We start from the raw sequence: 16,950 nt of genomic DNA, 5'->3' as shown, positions 1-16,950 counted from the left end.
TTTTTGAAAACACTGTGCTCTGACGTTAGTAGAAGTGAAGGACCAGTAAAAGGTCTGCTCTGTTAACACACCCTCTATACACCACTGCCCAGTGAAAGGCCTGTTGTAATAGTGGCATTTCAATCCTTCAAAGTCAAAGACAGCCAATTGGATAATGAATTTTGGTTTGCCATTCTGGGGAACAGACCAAGTTGTGACAGTGCATAAAGTTACATATGAGAACTTCTGCTGAGTGAGACAGAACCCAACACTACGTAAAGTCTAGCCCAAAATAGGTGCAGCATTGAAGTCCTGTGGTTTGTCTGTATGATGTGACATTGATGAAATCCACCCATCGCTCATCTGTTATTTTTTACTCAGATCCATTATGGATGTGAGTCTGCGCCACTGCAGAGTGGGTAATGTTTGAAACCTGTTGAGTATTAGCTACTCTGTCACTGTTAAGGAGAGCGAAGTGTAAGCAATGTAATTGTACCGCATATTATCAAGGTGTGAACTGACATATTTCCTCTTCTGATTTGTTTTTACAGTGAAGGAATCCAAATTCTCGAGATGAGAGTACGACCTTTAATTGCATGCTAGCGATCTTCTGGTGAGTTTGTGTTTCCAAAGTCACTGCAGACTTTTTTGAGGAGCTTGGGATGTTTTAGTTTTAGAGTCTTCTTCTCTAAACCATTGCAAATCAACCTTCCGTGAACTTAAAGTGTGCATGAGTGTTTTATTTGCCGCATTTGTGGCAAAATCTTCTGTAGCAAAGAGGATACATGCCAAAGACTTATGGTGTTACTGTGGTTTAGGCTTATAAAACTGACGTAACTCCTGCTTTTACTGTTGGCACAACAGTAAAAGTAGCCAAGTGCTGTTAACCATTTAGCTTAGAATGACGAATAGAAACCAAATTTCCAGGGTGATGTTTGTTGTGGTGTCCTTAAAAGATTGTTCTCATCCTCAAAATGGCATCTTAACACAAGTCGTTTAATTACGCTACTTTAAAAGGGCACAACCATCAGTACCGTTTGTGACTGTACTGTAGCCCCCAGTACTCGGTGTGCCTCGCCACTATCCCACTTCCAATTAGGCCTCTTCACCCCCCCACCCCACACTGGTAGCCCCTATCCCTTACTCCCTCTTTCAGCTGGTCCACCCTCTGTCTGCCTGTCAGTGTGTCACCCCAGGGTAATGCTCCTCTCTCAGCCCCTTGGGGCCCTTTTGCCTCCAGGGCACTCCATGTTTGCCCAATCATTTGCGAGCCGGATACGGGGATGAATTGTTAACTACAGCAGGTCAGCCAGTGCCCTGCAGCCCCCCAGCCCTCTCTGCTCTCCCTCGACCTGCTGTTGACTCATCTCCATGGCAATGGGGCAGGAATTTCTTTTTTTTTTCTCATGTGTCTGCTGCCAGGCAGTTACCCGCCACCCTTTGCCACTACCGCTTCCTCTTCTCTTCAATCCCTTGGTCTCAGAGAAACCAATCAAAAGGCAGCTGGAGAGAGTCACGTGGTCAGGAAGTGTCAAGGGTGCCCACTGTGTAGCGTGGTGCTGTCTCTGGAGCTTGGCTCAACTAGGTTAGAAAGGCCTTAGAGACAAATAAGTGCCATTTGTTTAGTAGGATTTCCTGACACACAAAGCATGCAGATATTTTTTTTAGATTCTTGCACAATAAAATGTACACTGTGCATGTCCTCTTACCAAAGGCATTGTGATGGCCCAAGTTAACACCATTTACCTCTGTTGATACAAATCTTGCATTCTTTCATGGTACGGTGAGTTTGTCATTAAAAATGTTACATGTGACTATCACTGAGATGGTCCTTTAAAAGAAAATTCTGATGCTTTTTTCATTTAGTCATTGTGCAATCTAATTCCCATCATTGTCTCAGTATTGACGAGCTTAAGTGTGTGTTTGCCCCCACACATGTTATTAGCTTAGGGCAGGTGAATATTTGCCTAGCAGTCTCCCCGTATGAGATCAGTGTTTGCCTAGGGAATGTACCATGTCCGATTTGTCATGACACATATTGTTTAGCTCATCAAACTGGTCCCTTATGGCTGAGTTGCGTTGTGCCCTTTCAAGTGAGAAATGTCCTTTTTTGTGTTTTTTCCTCTTTGGTTCAGGACATGTTATTGGATTGTGTGACTTGGTGGAAAAGTATTAACGATGGCATATGAGTGAGAGGAGTCCACATCGCCGTTAAGAAAATGAATGCCAGTTTGAACATCACCCATTATCCTCCAGGCACATCCCGTAGATGCAGATGAACTCTGAGAGAAGCTGGCTCTCTCGCTTTGTGGTTGTGAGGAAGGCTCAGCAAACTCATTTCTCCCACTGCACTTGAGTGGTTAACCAGCCATTACCCATGGCATGTGCAGCTTTTCATTTAGTCCCAGAAAGTCTTAATCTACAATATTTACTACATCTTAAACAGCATATGTGTTTGCATTTAAAGTGTCATTGAGTAATGGTTCGGTGTTTTGTGGATGTCTGTTGAACAATGTCCATATTAGTCACTATTAGCCTGCAAGTATATTCGAATAGCTGTGCGCCTTTTGTGAGTCTGTGTGGCTGTTGTCCTGTGCCACTATCTGGGTGGTCCTTATGGCTGATTTGATGGTAATCCGCATGTCCCATAAATCAGTGTCCAGGGTTTGGCCGGGAGCTGATGCTGTGTTCCTCACTGGAGCAAGCAGCTTTAGGCACTAAACCGAGACCCCAGCTCCTGCCCTGCCCTGACCTGGCCACACGTCAGCTCTCCACACCACCTCTAAAATAACTCATCATGCATGGCTGCCTTTGGAAAATGGCCTCACTTCTGAGCACATATTAGCCACCAACATTATAAACTGTGTATCTGTATATTGTGATTTCAGTATTTCAAGTTCTCAAAACTTTTTGATCATGTATATTTTACTTTCTGTGAATTATTATAGAAAGTTTTTTATTTTCTTTACTAACATTACACTTGTTTGTTCTGACTCGTGGCTGACACAAAGTGACTCTGATAGGCTTCTAGAGCCATGCCCTCAGCTGAGATGCCTTATGAAAGAGCTAAGATTAAAGTCAAATCTCAGTCTTTGTAGGGCCTACACTTCTCTCAGAGAATGAGGAGGGAGGGTAAAGGCCCGTCCGGCTGTCTGGCTTGCATACAGCTCTCTACTGAGCTTTTATCTAGGGAGATTGCTTGCAGCTCTGTCCAGACCCGACTCCTAGGGAGTGCACAGTCCTGAGACCTGTGGCATTAATAAAGATAATGCTGTTTGGAATAATAACAGTCAATTCTACTCAAGACAAACAACAGACACAAGTGGGCATAATACAAAAGAAACCTAGATGAAAGGCTGGTAGGTAGGTCCATGCACCTCTCTGGCTCTCTTGTGGGAACTGATGGAGCCTATATCAGTATGCTCAAATACAAACAGCACTGAGTGGGACCCTATATCAATTTTGACGCTTGGTGCCATGAGGCAGAAACACAATTTGTTCTTTTGTCTGCCAAGATCACAGAGGGAGAATGGTGACTTGTCTTTCCTTTCATTTGTTTCCCTCTCGCTCAACTCCTTTTCATTCTCTCTATTCTTGCTTTCAGTGAGTACAATTTAGTTTGATGAGCAGGTGGTCTTTTTTTGAATCTTACAGTGCTTTGGGCTCCCACCTCTGGCGTGTGGGGCTTTCAGTTGGAGTTAGTCATGTAGGCCAGAATTAGAAGGGTGGAGGAGAAGGAGGAGAAATAGGTCCAGTGTCTTGGTATTGGCAACCTTAGCACCCTGCAGTCAGAACCATGCAGTGTGCAGATTGAAAGAGTTATTTTGTTACTTAAGCTTTCAGCCGCACCCCAGATGGCTTTTGTGCTGGCCAGGGACATACTTGGGGACAAGGTTAAAGTGACAGAGTCTTTTAGGCCCGTTGAGTCCCTGGGCACAGCAGGTAAAGCACTGTGGACGAGACAATGAAAGCGCCGCCTGCTCTGCACTTTTCCGTCTTGAATCTTAACACTGAACCAAAAGAAAATAGGTGGTTTTGAGCAAAGGGAAACTTTTACTTCTCACCACACCCACAAAAAACACACATGTACACTGCATGAAGGTGAGATTCAGTACTTTCACTGCTTTACCTTTGAACTCATGTTTCATCACACAGATACTATTTACTCAGCTCTGTTACTACTTAAAGGAATTCATGGTCAGTCACAGTATCTATCAGACATGATTTTGCCATAACCTCCATGGTGACACCTCGACATGCGAATGGTTTTGTGTCAATCATCCTGAACAAAATACAGTGCTCAGCTGTCTACTACTTCCAACTATATTTATTTTTGTTATATTTTACCAAAGAAAAACGAACATGCTCATATTTAAGGAACTTGGAAACTAGTTCAGTCGCTCTTCTGAACCACCGCTTGTGATGTTGAACTCCATGTAGTCGCAGTTACCTATTTAACTAGTACAGGACTTGGGAAAAAAGTCTATTTAATCGCATTGTCTGTGTATCTACTGAATTTTTGCATTGCTGATTGCATGCTAACTAATTCAGCCATAATGCTATGACAAACTTGTCATTTAAGTGTCTAAATATGCGACCGTCACTAGAGATGGTCAAGGCTAAATCATATCCCCACAGAATATGGCTATCATGAAGGTAGTGTCAGAGTGAGTAATGAAGTGGTGATAATATGGTGAGAATGTCGTGCTTTGGTTCTTGAAGTCAGATCTGTAAATCAAACTGAGAGGAGCGATTTGGTCATACTGATCTGTTAGCCATTCTCGGTTTGTCCCCCAAGTGTTTATCATAGAGCTTTCACAAGTGGCCACTTCTGCTTGCACTGATAAACAGCACGGATTGGATCCAGACCCTGCTGGGTTATAGCTGGAGCCCTTGGGCTTGTAACCACACAGACTGAGAATGTTAGTCATTTGTTTATTATTGGCAATATTTGCCTGCTCCTAATCTTTGGCTGGATTAGCCAGATTAGGTGATTCTTATCCTACCTTTTTCCACTTTCGCATTTAGGGACATTTACATTTTGCATGTTTTGCTAATGCCTGCACTGACAACATGCGCATGCATAGACATGCTTTTAGACTTGTGCACCAATGCGCGAATGTGTGTTTAAGTAAATGCTATTGCACATGTTTTGCTGAAGGATGTTTGTAATCAAGAGTTTGACTGATACCCCCTCTAACTTCTTCTTTATTGGAGGGATCAGGGTCGGTAGGAAAACTATTGCTGTGGCTGATATTTTATCCCATGCCAGGTCATCTTTGTGGTCAATGCTTGGAGATGAAGGAGTGTTTGGATCTAGCAATTTAGGGCTCCAGAAAATATTTTTTGTCATTTATTTTTTTCAAACAGAAACACTCGCAAGAGCCCTGTAGGAAACAATTAATCAAAGAAGCTGAATGTCAGTGCGGCGTCACTGGAATCGGAAATTAGTGATGTCATGAAGATGGAGAAAGTGGTCAGAATGGCAATTTTATGCCAGTTATGTGTGCCGTGAAACTACTGGCCGAGAGTCACCTGGATCAGAAAGGGAATAGGGTTTACTGAAATGAGCTAGCTTGTTTAGTATGACCTTTACAGAGCTGATCCCAAACACTACATAAATCTGTTTCCAGTTTCAAAACACAACCACGCACATGCTCATTAACATGCCGTACTGCTTCACCCAAACAGTGTTTTTGTGGGTGAGAAAGTCCTGCAAATCTGCACAAACGCCCAGCACATAATTCACGCTCCTCAAATTCCCCCACAAACATGCACAGAAGCATGCACCACTGCTGCAAGATGGGCAGACATATAGGAAGTTTGTATCTATGCGTACGAGTGTGAATTTTGAGGTCAAAAGTGTAAGAATGATGGTTTGGAGTAGTCAAGTTGGGTGAGAATCTGATCTCACAGGGCGGAGGAGTACAGTAAGTCACTAGATTTATGTTAAAACTGCTGCTTTCTGGATGTTTAAGGCATGTCAGACTTCATTAGTTTCTAAGTACATTATTAGTCTCTTTTTTTATTACTTTTGTCTCTTTAGGTAATTTTCAGGGAAATAATCTCGCATTTAAGGATGTTATGATAGTTCTATATAGCCAGGGCTAAATGCTCTTCTTATAATATAAGAAGATAATTATATAAGGTTATATAAATGTATAAGGTTCTCAAAAAAATGTTAGTGTGTGATTTGTCATTACTGAGCTCTTGACGTTTCTGTTTAAAGTCTTGTTTAAAGCGAGTTGTATTTTAGAGCCATCAAGTCTATAGTGAGTCACCGCCGCTGAAATTTGGTAAAGTCTCAAAGATTAAAAATCCCTCGGACATTTTGATAGAGATGCTAATATTGGGTGTGATTGACAAAATGAATGTTCAACCCTCATTCAGCATCCCTTCTGACCCACCACAGAAAAGTCTCTTTACTTGCTGCACATGTAAGCTCTTCAGCTGAAGCAGTCACAGCTGAGCTTCATGGGGTGTTAGTTAATTGGCAGTTTTTGGTATGTGCAGATATGCTTCACTATGCATATCTTCCTTAATGTGCCTACCACTATTTGCTTTTTTTTAAAGTGTCCTTTAATTGGCTGCACAGTCACAGTCTCCTGCTTTAACTCTCCCTTGTGGAACCTAAATGTGGCCTGTTTGACCTCGAGGCCTCGGGGTGAGAACCTTGTATTTGCAAGCTTTAACCATCTGCTACTTACAGTTTTTTTCCCTCATTTCTCCTCTTTCCCTCTGTTTCTGCTTCCAGTGTGAGTTGGTGATCTCTTTTTCATTGATGCAGCATTGGGTCACTGAAAATAAAATCCGCTCTGTTTCAACGCCTTCCCATAACCCTGAACTATTCTGGGGTTTTTTTTGTGTGTGTGTGTTACTCCATCGGCCATAGTTAGGCCATGCTGTCAACATGGTAACATGTCTGCCTCCTTAGACGCCAGAAAAGGCCCCAATGTTGGACTCTAGAGGATCAGTGCTAGATCTGACCATGCATTCTCCCTACACACCAGTCACTTTTAACTGGCTGTATCAGCAATACTCAAAGACCTGAGAGTACTCTGATCCCACCATGGGGTGTATAGCTGTGGCTCCGGCTGTGCTACACTTTAATCCCCTTTCCTTTCAACCACAATGGGAAACATGTGCTTACTCTGTGTAGGGTACAGGCCCACCATGGGAGAAGCTGTTTACCTTTGCTCCAAAACTAACATTTCATGGATCTTGTGACAATTCTTGGTCACTGCACCTTCTGGTTTAAAAGGGTCGTAGAAGGTGACACTTTTATCTGAGACTAGATGAATCTTTACCGCTGCTGCTTCTGAATAAAACTGTTTCCTCACTTCACACCTTGTAAAACTTGACACACATTTTTGTCCAAGTATGAATGGATAAAGGGAAGAGTTCAAGGCCAGGTTTGGAAAACAAAATGACATAAGGTACATTTGAATGAGCAAGGGGTGCAGCACGTTTGCTTGATTCACACTTCCCCAGTCGAAGGCCTCGGTTTCGATCTCTGTCTAACATTCTTCAAGTGCAGTGTATGATGGTTAATTAATGGCACAGCAAGTGGGAGTTCCCACTCAAACCTCCAAAAAGGGGGGTTTTGCACACCCTTAGAACTGAATATGTCTTATTTTAGAACCACCTGAACTTCATTATGCTCCCAAGTTTCCATGTGGGAAAGTAACACCAATATAACACAGATTTTTGTACTTTCTTGCTACTTGGGGAGATAAAAACTATATCCAAACACCAACCTAATCCACCATGTGGACATTTTCATTATCCTAAAGCTAAGGTCATGACCCGTGTCACCAAAGTTCGGTCCCAGTTCTGGTGATGAATGGTTTATGTGCTGCCAGAAAACTTCAACAGAAAGATTCAGAGGTGTAAAACAGAAACAAGTAACCATATGTCACGCTAGAGGGCAGGAAATAAACTCCAGATGAAGACACTACATTGGGGTTTATTTTGCTTATGTGTGTGGGTGTGCACATACTTTAATGTAAGTGAACTGTAGGACTGTCTTTTGAGTTGCACAGCACACAGCATCTCCATTTCCACCAATCGATTCTAATTGTAGGATCATAACAGGTTTTTTATTGCTCTATTGGTCTATGACTTTATCAAATATCCTAAATATCTAAAATAATGACAGCTATCATCACAAGTTATAATGTGGAACACTGCTCGTTTTCTTATTCTAAATATTACAGATAAAACCATAAGACATAATAAATTCAACTGGCAACTCAGTGGCTAAGACTGTTTTGATCAATGTCTTGCACCATATTGCAGCTGTTTAGACACTGGACCTCTTACATAGCAGATAATAGATACCCTTCACCTTCATTTGTTCTGTTATAACAAAAATAAGGCATATGGTTGTAGAGAATAATTTCTTGTGTTGTTACCTTGCCTTAGATACAGGGATAAATCAGCTTTTTTGATAAATTACTATTACTATTACTTGATTGACATGATTTGGATTGTTGAAGCTAATAAGGTTTGTGTCATATATTAAATATTTGTATCGTTTATTTTATTTTTTGGGCAACGCAACCAGAGCTTCCAGTTCAATAGCTTTTTGTGGGCATTATGCTATCTCAATTTACATTGACTCTAATCTGAGGGTTTGGTGACCAATTCTAAACTTCTGACTGGTGGCACTGTGTGATTTAGACACTGGCCTCCACAGGTGTGGCAAGTGATCTGAGGGATGAGTGAATTCTTCCTGAGTAATGGTAGCCATGATTTGCTCCCCATGTTGCCCTGCTCAAATCTTCCCCTTCCTGTTGTCTTATCTGAGCATCCAGTGCAACCTAAACCAGGGTGCGGTGCCTCTGTTCCTCCACTCCCTGTGCAGCCGGTCCCCATTGCTGGTTTTCTCAAATGTCACTGTGAAGAGAGAATGACCCAGTTGAGTTGGACTGACTGACAGAGTCCTGACACCCCATTGTAGGCACCCTGTCTCAACCTGCCACCCACAGCTTCCCACCTTCTGACCTTTGTGGCACCAAGGGCAAAACAGGCAAACGCATTCAGCTATGCAGTAGATTCATGAAGAACTTTCTTTGTTTTTATAATGGAAACTGAAAAGTATTGATTCTTCTTCCAGACTCAAAAGTAATTTAGATTTCCTTAAAACATTTTTAAAGACGTAAGTGGTAGTAGACGGAGAGTAGACTAAAAAAGTAGAGACTTAACATAGATTGTGTAGAGACAATTTATACTTCTCCAACTGTCTGGATTTGATTAAGCCAAACAGTCCACCAGCATCAAGCCAAGCATCCTCTTTAACACTGTAGCTTAAAAAAAAACTGCAAATAGTTACGAATCTGACCACTGAAGCTATCATAGAAGCAGTGTATCATAGAACCAAGCAGTCATTAAGGATATGCACACTGTGTATAATAACTTTGCCACATTGTGCTTATTTATGTGCTAACCCAAACTTCATTACTCCCTAGAATAATAAGGCTTGTTTAAAGTAAAATCATTGACCAAAGCCAAATTGACACTTACTTAAGCTTGATAAACTGTTATTTTCCTGGCTTAATTCTCTGGTGCATGGTAACTTGAATAGGATTTGAATCATTTGTGAATCATCTATCATTTGCATTCCTGCCAAATACGCTATAAACATGTTTCCGCATGTGTTCATTCCATAGCTGATCTGCCAAACAGCAGTCGAAGGCTGCTGAAAGAAGGCTTATCTCACAGCCTTCTATGAAAATATATATATTTCTTTTTAATGGAATGTGGAATCAAAGGAATCTGCGATAAATTAACTGGATATTGCATTTTTTTTAAATGATTATTTTGGCCAATGTCCGATGCTGTCAATTTTTTTTGTTCATTCACAAAGACAGGAAGTTTTGTGGGGAAAAATCTGATTAACTGAGTGCGTGTGTGTGTGGGTGTTTTTGTGTGTTTGTGTCTGAGTATAGCCACCAAACTTTGAATGTGTGTGTAGACTTGCAGACCTTAGCTCAGCTCGGAGATGTAATCTGATTTGCAGAAAGGAACGGGTCGTTTCACATGACTGGTTTAAAGGACCGCTGGCGCAAGGTTGTGCCAGTGTCCCTGACTGATTTGTGTGTGTGTGTGTGTGTGTATGGATATATGTACTTCAATACTTGTGTGTATACACCTACAAGTATTAATTTGTTTTCACAAAGTGCAACGCAGACATGTGATCATTTGCTACTATAGGCTTGCCTCCACTAGAAAAAGAGAGGTGTTGAAGTTTGCAATGTGGTCAAACACACCAGAGTTTTGCTTTTATTTCGTTGTTCTTCGGTTTAAACACGGTTTATTTGCAGAAATAAAGCCACCACTAATTAACAGTCAATTACACATCTGGAAAAAAGCAAAGCTCTGCTACAGACTCGGATGAAGGTTTTGTTTGCAGCTTTCTGTTTACACATCTCTTATAATCAGAGCTTTATTTTCAACTAATGGACCATCAGAAATTATATCAAATAATTGAAATCATCCTGTAGCCTGAGCCCTTTTTACAAGACTACTAGGATTAAAATCCCCTTAAAGCTTCCCCTATGAATCTGCTGGGTTTTTTTTTTTTTACATAAATAGAAAAAAAATGTTTATTGATGTTTTTGTGGTCGAGATTCTCAGATGTTTTTTTGTTTTTTTTGAGCTGGAAGAGGTCCATCATGTGATTTTCATTGGAGAGTGGCCGGAGGAGACGACCACAATAAAAACAAGTGAGCGTGCATGAGCGTGTGTTTGTGTGTCATCTGGCCTTGTTAATAACTGCAGGTTGTTTTCCATCTCGAGGTCGTCAACTGCGGTCATGGCATACACAAATGGAAGAGAGGAGGCCCTAGGAGGTGATATCAGTGAGTGCTCCTGGGAGTGTCGTGTAAATGCATGCACAGGTCTTGTGAGTTTCTTAGTAATTGTGCTTCTGAGAGTTTGTGAGAGTTGCAAGTGTGTGTGAAAGTGCTGTTGCTTGAAAGTGTTTTCCTGTGTGTGGAGAACTCATAAGCAGGATGATGTAGCAAGCAGGAAGCTCTGATCCCAATAGGCGTGTCAGCAGGAGTAGTTTTTCATAAGGTAGTAATCTGACCAGACAAAGGGGTGTCCAATATTAAAGAGAGCCCCTACCCCTGAGCTAATCAAGACCTGACCAACCCTTCTGCTGGCTCACCAACTCTCTAAACATTACCTCATCTGGAGGCTTAGCCTAGCCACATGCAGCTCCAGTCTGCTGGTGTACATGATAACTCACTTAGCACAGTATGATAGCTAGAAAAAAACGGAAATATAAGAAAGGATATAAAAGAAATGGGACCAGCACACAACTACCTATGGTGCCTAGTGCCAGGGAAAGGTATTTTAAAAGGCAGAGGAAAGAAAGAATCATTTTACCATGTCCTCCAGAAACTCTGGGAAGCAATTTGCCGGTATTCAGTTTCTCTCCCCACCGTCCTGTTATTGCTGTTTTCCCCTCAACTCTTGGAGCCTTCAACCTGAAAAGGAGAGTTTTTTTAGTTTAGGCTTTGTGTCACTTGGAAACAGTGCCTTTGTTGCCAAGGCAACAGTTCTGGGACAATGAAACTCAGAAGCAGAGAGCGCCTTTGTCTTGGAATGGATGAAGAGTGACCGACGCTGTCTTTGGTCCAGCCTCTTAACGTGTTTGCATGTGCTGTAGAAACCTGCAAGAGTCTTGATTCAGTATCTACCTGAACCTGTTGACCTCATAAAATAAAACCAGCACACCAAATAAATTTTAAATGTTACAATGGAAAAGCTACTTTGGCTACTTCAATTTTCCTGGGATGCCAGGTTTTGCAGAGCTTCCCTGAAACCCTAGATTTACACTAAGCAAAGATGAAACGTAGATCTCAGTTTCTAATCCGGATTTGACTTTTTTTAGTTTCTGCGAAAGTACTGCTTTCACTTATTTTTATATACAGTCATGCATATATGAGTCATTTTCTGCTTTTGTTCTTTTTCATATGGTTAACTTCTACATGTACAACATGCTCACAAATTTCAGTTATTAGAGCTAACAAATGATAGTGCCCATAGACTCTATATAAAAGAGGCTTTGGCTTACCATGTTAAATTTCTTGAGCTTAAAGTTGCTATGTTTAGGCCAGAGAGTAATTCTGAGCTATTAGTTATCAGCTAATGCTAGCAAGCTAGGATAGCAAGCTACATCTGTCAGCTGTATGGGTCCATTTCACAGACAGAGATATCAGAAGTGTACTGGGGTTTCACTCACAGGCAGTGGAGCAAAGAGCAAAACTTTGTGCACAGATTTTCCCAACTCATAGCAGGATATTATTTCTCCCATTCAGTGAATTAGCAGAGGTAAAGACTAGAAAACCGGTACTGCCTTTAGCTGCCTATGCCAGCTGCTTAACCCTGAACATGCCATTAAAAAAAAAAAAAACTTCTACATACTGCAGCTTTTTTGGCTCTAATTTGAAATATAATTTTGCATGAGTAAGTGGGACTTTCCCTAAATGAGTCAAGTCACTTATGATCTGTATGTCTGTGAGAGACCTGTTGTTTTTACAGACACTGGAGAGGAAGCAAGTTGTCTTATGTACTATTCATTTATTTTAAAAAGATAAAGTGCACATGGCCTGTAATTCTTATTGTACTGTTGTTTCCTTCTCTCTGTTTTTTCTTGTTATAATATTTAGAGGCCAAAATGGGAAACCATATAATTAATTATAGGAATATTAACATAATCCAAATCAGTTCAAGCAAGTGTACTAAATGATTTCATTTTAACACCCAACAAGACTCAGAGATTATACAACACTGCGGGTTAATCTTGTGGCATCTGTAAATCAAGGGAACATTTGGCATTACTCATTTACAGTTATCAAAGTTTCTTAATACAAGTTTGGGCAGTGTTGGTCGAGATAAAATATGGCTCCAGTTTTTTTTTCTTTTGTCTTATATGTGCACCTCTCTCTGAATCACTTTATTTCGCCATTCTTTATCTTTTTCAGATGATCACCAAGAAGGGGCTGAGTAATGGAAACATGACCTCAAGAGATTCAACAGGTAAGATTCTGTCTTTTGTTTGATCTTAAAGCCTAGGAGTACGTGATTACACACAGTGTCGTCTTATGAGGAGCAGCGACCGTTGCTATAAACAACCACAGTATGGTATGTTGACTAAATAAACAGAGGAAGAAGTGGTAGTTCACATATATGAGAGATGTGATCAGGGTGGTGCCACTGGATTCATGCCCGTGTTCTTGCTGTTTTTTTTATTGTGTAACCCAAGTCATGACAGCACAGTAAAGAATGCAGGGACACAGAGATATCACTTCAAACACAACTTCTCTCAGGAGCCTCAGATCCTTTCAGTGGAACTGAATGAAGATATGCTTTGATGGCCCACCACAGAGTCGGTGGCTTTCAAAGAAACCTGTTGATGGGATTGCACAGTGCACCCAGCCAACTGAATGAGTGGTACTGTATTTGTGCCTCTCAGGATACTCCTGGGTGTTCTCATTGGAGGTCAGATCTGCTTGACCTCAACATGAGTAGTCATTTTCTGTAGATTTTTTGGCTTGCCTTATCTTTTTTTTTTTCTTCCCTTCCATCTTGTTCTCTCACCAAATGGAGAACTGTGTATGGATGGCAGGGTGCCAGCAGACAGGTACAGTAGATGTGCTGATGAGGGATGGTGATAGGGGCAGGCCTCAGTTGCAGCCTCGGGCAGAGAGAGACATACACAGGCAGGCGTAGACTCAGAGGCAGGTTGAAACCTGGTGCTGTATGCTGATGTTTCTCTGCTTGGCTGTGCTCCAGGGTGAGGCATGTGAGAGAAACGTGGGAAGGGAAAATCCAGAATGGAGGCCAGAAGAGATGCACAAAGTCAGGTAAAGGAAATCTGTCCTCCTTTGCCTGATTTTCAAAACTAAAACCACAATGAAAAAAAGAAGGGTAGCTAAGAATGTGTAGTGGTAACAAAAAGTGAGAGCGGGAATAGGCGCATGAAGAAAGAGTACAAGAATGAGGCTATACTGTACGCTGATGGAACGTGACTACTCACAGGTAAACCAACTCAGAGGTGCAGACAAGCAGAAAGAAGATAGGAAACATTGATAGATGACTGCTTATCCTCTGACATGTTCCTTCCCCGGGCAAAGAACAAGCAGGGCAGGCCCGTCCTGCCACTTTTCTGCCATAAAACATGCAGGGTTGAGTGGGTGGTAGACAACGTCATGTCATTTTGTGGAGGGTAAAGCAAAGCCTGGGTTGTCAGGAGAGCACCTCTGTGTATTATGTCATCTTAAAAGCAGATGTTGAAGCCAGATTAGATGAGAATTCAGAAAATAATTCAGCTGTTCACGCTGCTTATTAAGCAATTTGCTTATATTTCTTATATTTCTTATATTTCTTATATTTCTTATATTATATTTGCTTATATTTGCTTATATTTCTATCTTTAAAGATATCCATCTAAAGATGGACTTATCTTTCTTTCTTTTCTTTTATGAAAAATAGTTAGCTTCATTTGCATGATTACCTGGCCTGGTACGCTGTATCCAACAAAGGCATCTGGAGTTAGCCAACACACCATAATGTGATAATGAGGCTGTGGATAATTCTTCTTCTCAGGCCCATTTCTTTTGTCAGCAGTTTTTTGAAAAGAGCCAGTTCTGTTCTGCTAAAGTAATCAGCTGCGCAGTAGTTGATCAGTTTTGATGTTTTATTAATTTAATAATTATTTGACGTAACTTTAAAAAACGTTGACTCAACATTTTAAGCAAAACATTGTTATAAAGGATCCAATACTTATCTTTTTTTTTTCTTAAGCGGCTATGAGAAATGTCTCAATATTCAAGTAAGTGGTTTTGGGCTCCAGTCAGTCATTAGTTTCTGTATTATGTTTCCAGGATCATACTAAATCCCGGTTTGGACTGTTGGACCAGCATCCTCTGAAGCAGATGTTTGCTCCTGGCAAGGCTGCCGACAACATGAGCTCCAACACTGGCAATCTAGCTCCCAGGATTCAGTGAGCAGCGTGAGCTTGGAGAAGCTATGACATAAACGCAGCAGGACGGTGAATCGCGTTTTGCTGCTCAGACATCATGGAACAGATCAGTCAGCCCCATCTGGAGAAATGCTCTATAGAAGAGTCATATATTTACCATAGTTACTTTGATGGATACAGCATGTTGTTTGACTTTATTTTTCTAATTGATTTTAATAGAAATGATAATTTCCCGGCATCTATGTATCTTCTCTTGTTTTGCAGATTTTATTTACAGTGTCGCTCATTCAGTAACTTCAGCATTTACTGTGTAATTTTTGTCATTTTTGGTAATGTGACTGTTTTCAAAGTGGCTCTTCTAAAACTGCATAAGAACATTTATCCAGGGAGGAGCACAAAAGATGTCTCCTACTGTGTAAAAAGACTTAATGCACATGTGATTGAGATTAATCAGACGAATCACTCAGTCAGTGGATATGTGATTTTCATCTTCGACAAAGAAGCCATTGTCATTAATGTAAAACCATGAATTCTCCTTCTTACGCTGCATTTTATTGTGACACATTGGCAGCTTCTGCTAATTTCAGTTAATAATCCTGTCAAGCAGTTTATTCTCATTATGATTTATGACTCCATAGCTTTTGTTGTTTTTGTTAAGCCCTGTTAGCAGAAATTAAAAGGTGTATCCAAGCTGCTGTTTGTTTGTGTTGTCATTCCAGATACATGAGATAAATGGTTGGATGTTTCAGTGGTGTTCATTGTTACGGTTATTCATGCTGGCTTCCTTACTAGTTAGGCCAGTATGTGCTAGTCTAGCATTTGAGGAATAAATAGGGTGTTATCTTTTTTTTTTTTCTTCAAAGGAAGACAAGGTAAAGGTGAACTTTACAGTAAAAATGTAATATGTTACATTTAAACTGAAACAGTGATTTTTAATAGTTTTACTGGCAATCGCAACATACTGAATGTATATTTTTGGTTGATGTTACAATGTAATGTGTAAATGCATCACTTACTATAATCACAAAAAAATTGTAGAAGTAACAGTAAAAAGATGACATCATTTTGCTGAGTTTACACTCTACAAACGTGTCACGTATGATGTTGATGGAGAAGTGCTTAATGTCACATAATAGGTCAACGTGTGTCAAAATGCAGGGAGTTTCCAACCATACTGTGGAAGAAATCCCCACAGATCCCTCGTCTTGTCCCAAAAATATTCAACATACGTCGCTAATGCATGCATTGTTTTCATTTAGTCTGAGTGACTTCAGCATTTCAGCAGTGACTTCCCATTCAGCTGTCTTTCGCTGTCATTTCAGTTACGATTCAATAAAGTCTGCGTCAGGGTGGGTGGGAGCTAAGGGCCATGTGGGGAGAGGGAATGGCACATAGGTGAAGGAGTGTATAGTTGCTAAGGGTGTAATTATTCCTCAAGGGGTTACTTATTGTTGTCCTTGCCTCAGTGATAAAACAAAGCTGACTGGGCAAGTTCCATTACAGTTTGTTCAGGCTTTTATTCTAGTGCTTGACAACTTGTCTCGGGCATCATAGGAATCATATTAAGACTCAAATTTGAGGTGGACGAGGTCATAGCCGTCTGAAAAAAAAAACGACAAGCGGGATAAAGGCCCCGGTGGTGATGTTTTGGAAGTTGAGCTTTGTGACATCTTTATGGCCCTGCTTATGTTCAACAACATTAGCATGTCCACAATGCACTTCTCTGCTTGTCTGCCTCCCCCCTTTTTTCTCTCCTCCCTTTTCTCACACACATACACATTTACACAACTCAGGGGGGAAAAATGACCTCTCGGCAGCTCTCAATTCACTGCACTTCTATAGCCTTGAATGGACCGGCTCAACAAAAGGTGACATAATTTTCTCAGGGTTTGATTGGCCCCCTCCATGCCACAAGATGACATCATGCGAGCCTCCCCCTCAAACACTCTACCACCACCTCCAGCACTATCACACAA

General features: G+C 41.0%; 1 long non-coding RNA gene across 5 annotated transcripts in view; it reads left to right on the top strand.

The window, feature by feature from the left end:
* Window positions 1-15,829, top strand: part of LOC102291156 — a 60,329-nt gene extending 44,500 nt beyond the window's left edge. For 3 of the 5 annotated variants that reach the window (XR_006055077.1, XR_006055078.1, XR_006055076.1), the window contains 3 exons: window positions 531-592; window positions 10,640-13,856; window positions 14,877-15,829. This is a non-coding gene — a long non-coding RNA (uncharacterized LOC102291156). The remainder of the gene's footprint in view (window positions 1-530; window positions 593-10,639; window positions 13,857-14,876) is intronic. The other 2 variants (XR_006055074.1, XR_006055075.1) reach the window with 2 other exon arrangements.
* Window positions 15,830-16,950: the final 1,121 nt, after the last annotated feature.

The sequence above is a fragment of the Haplochromis burtoni genome, unplaced genomic scaffold (assembly GCF_018398535.1).
Source record: "Haplochromis burtoni strain Fernald_Lab_line unplaced genomic scaffold, NCSU_Asbu1 Contig_209, whole genome shotgun sequence".
In the NCBI taxonomy this organism is placed as follows: domain Eukaryota; kingdom Metazoa; phylum Chordata; class Actinopteri; order Cichliformes; family Cichlidae; genus Haplochromis; species Haplochromis burtoni.
Note: the sequence above shows the minus strand (reverse complement) of the source record. Positions and strands in the feature narration are given on the sequence as shown.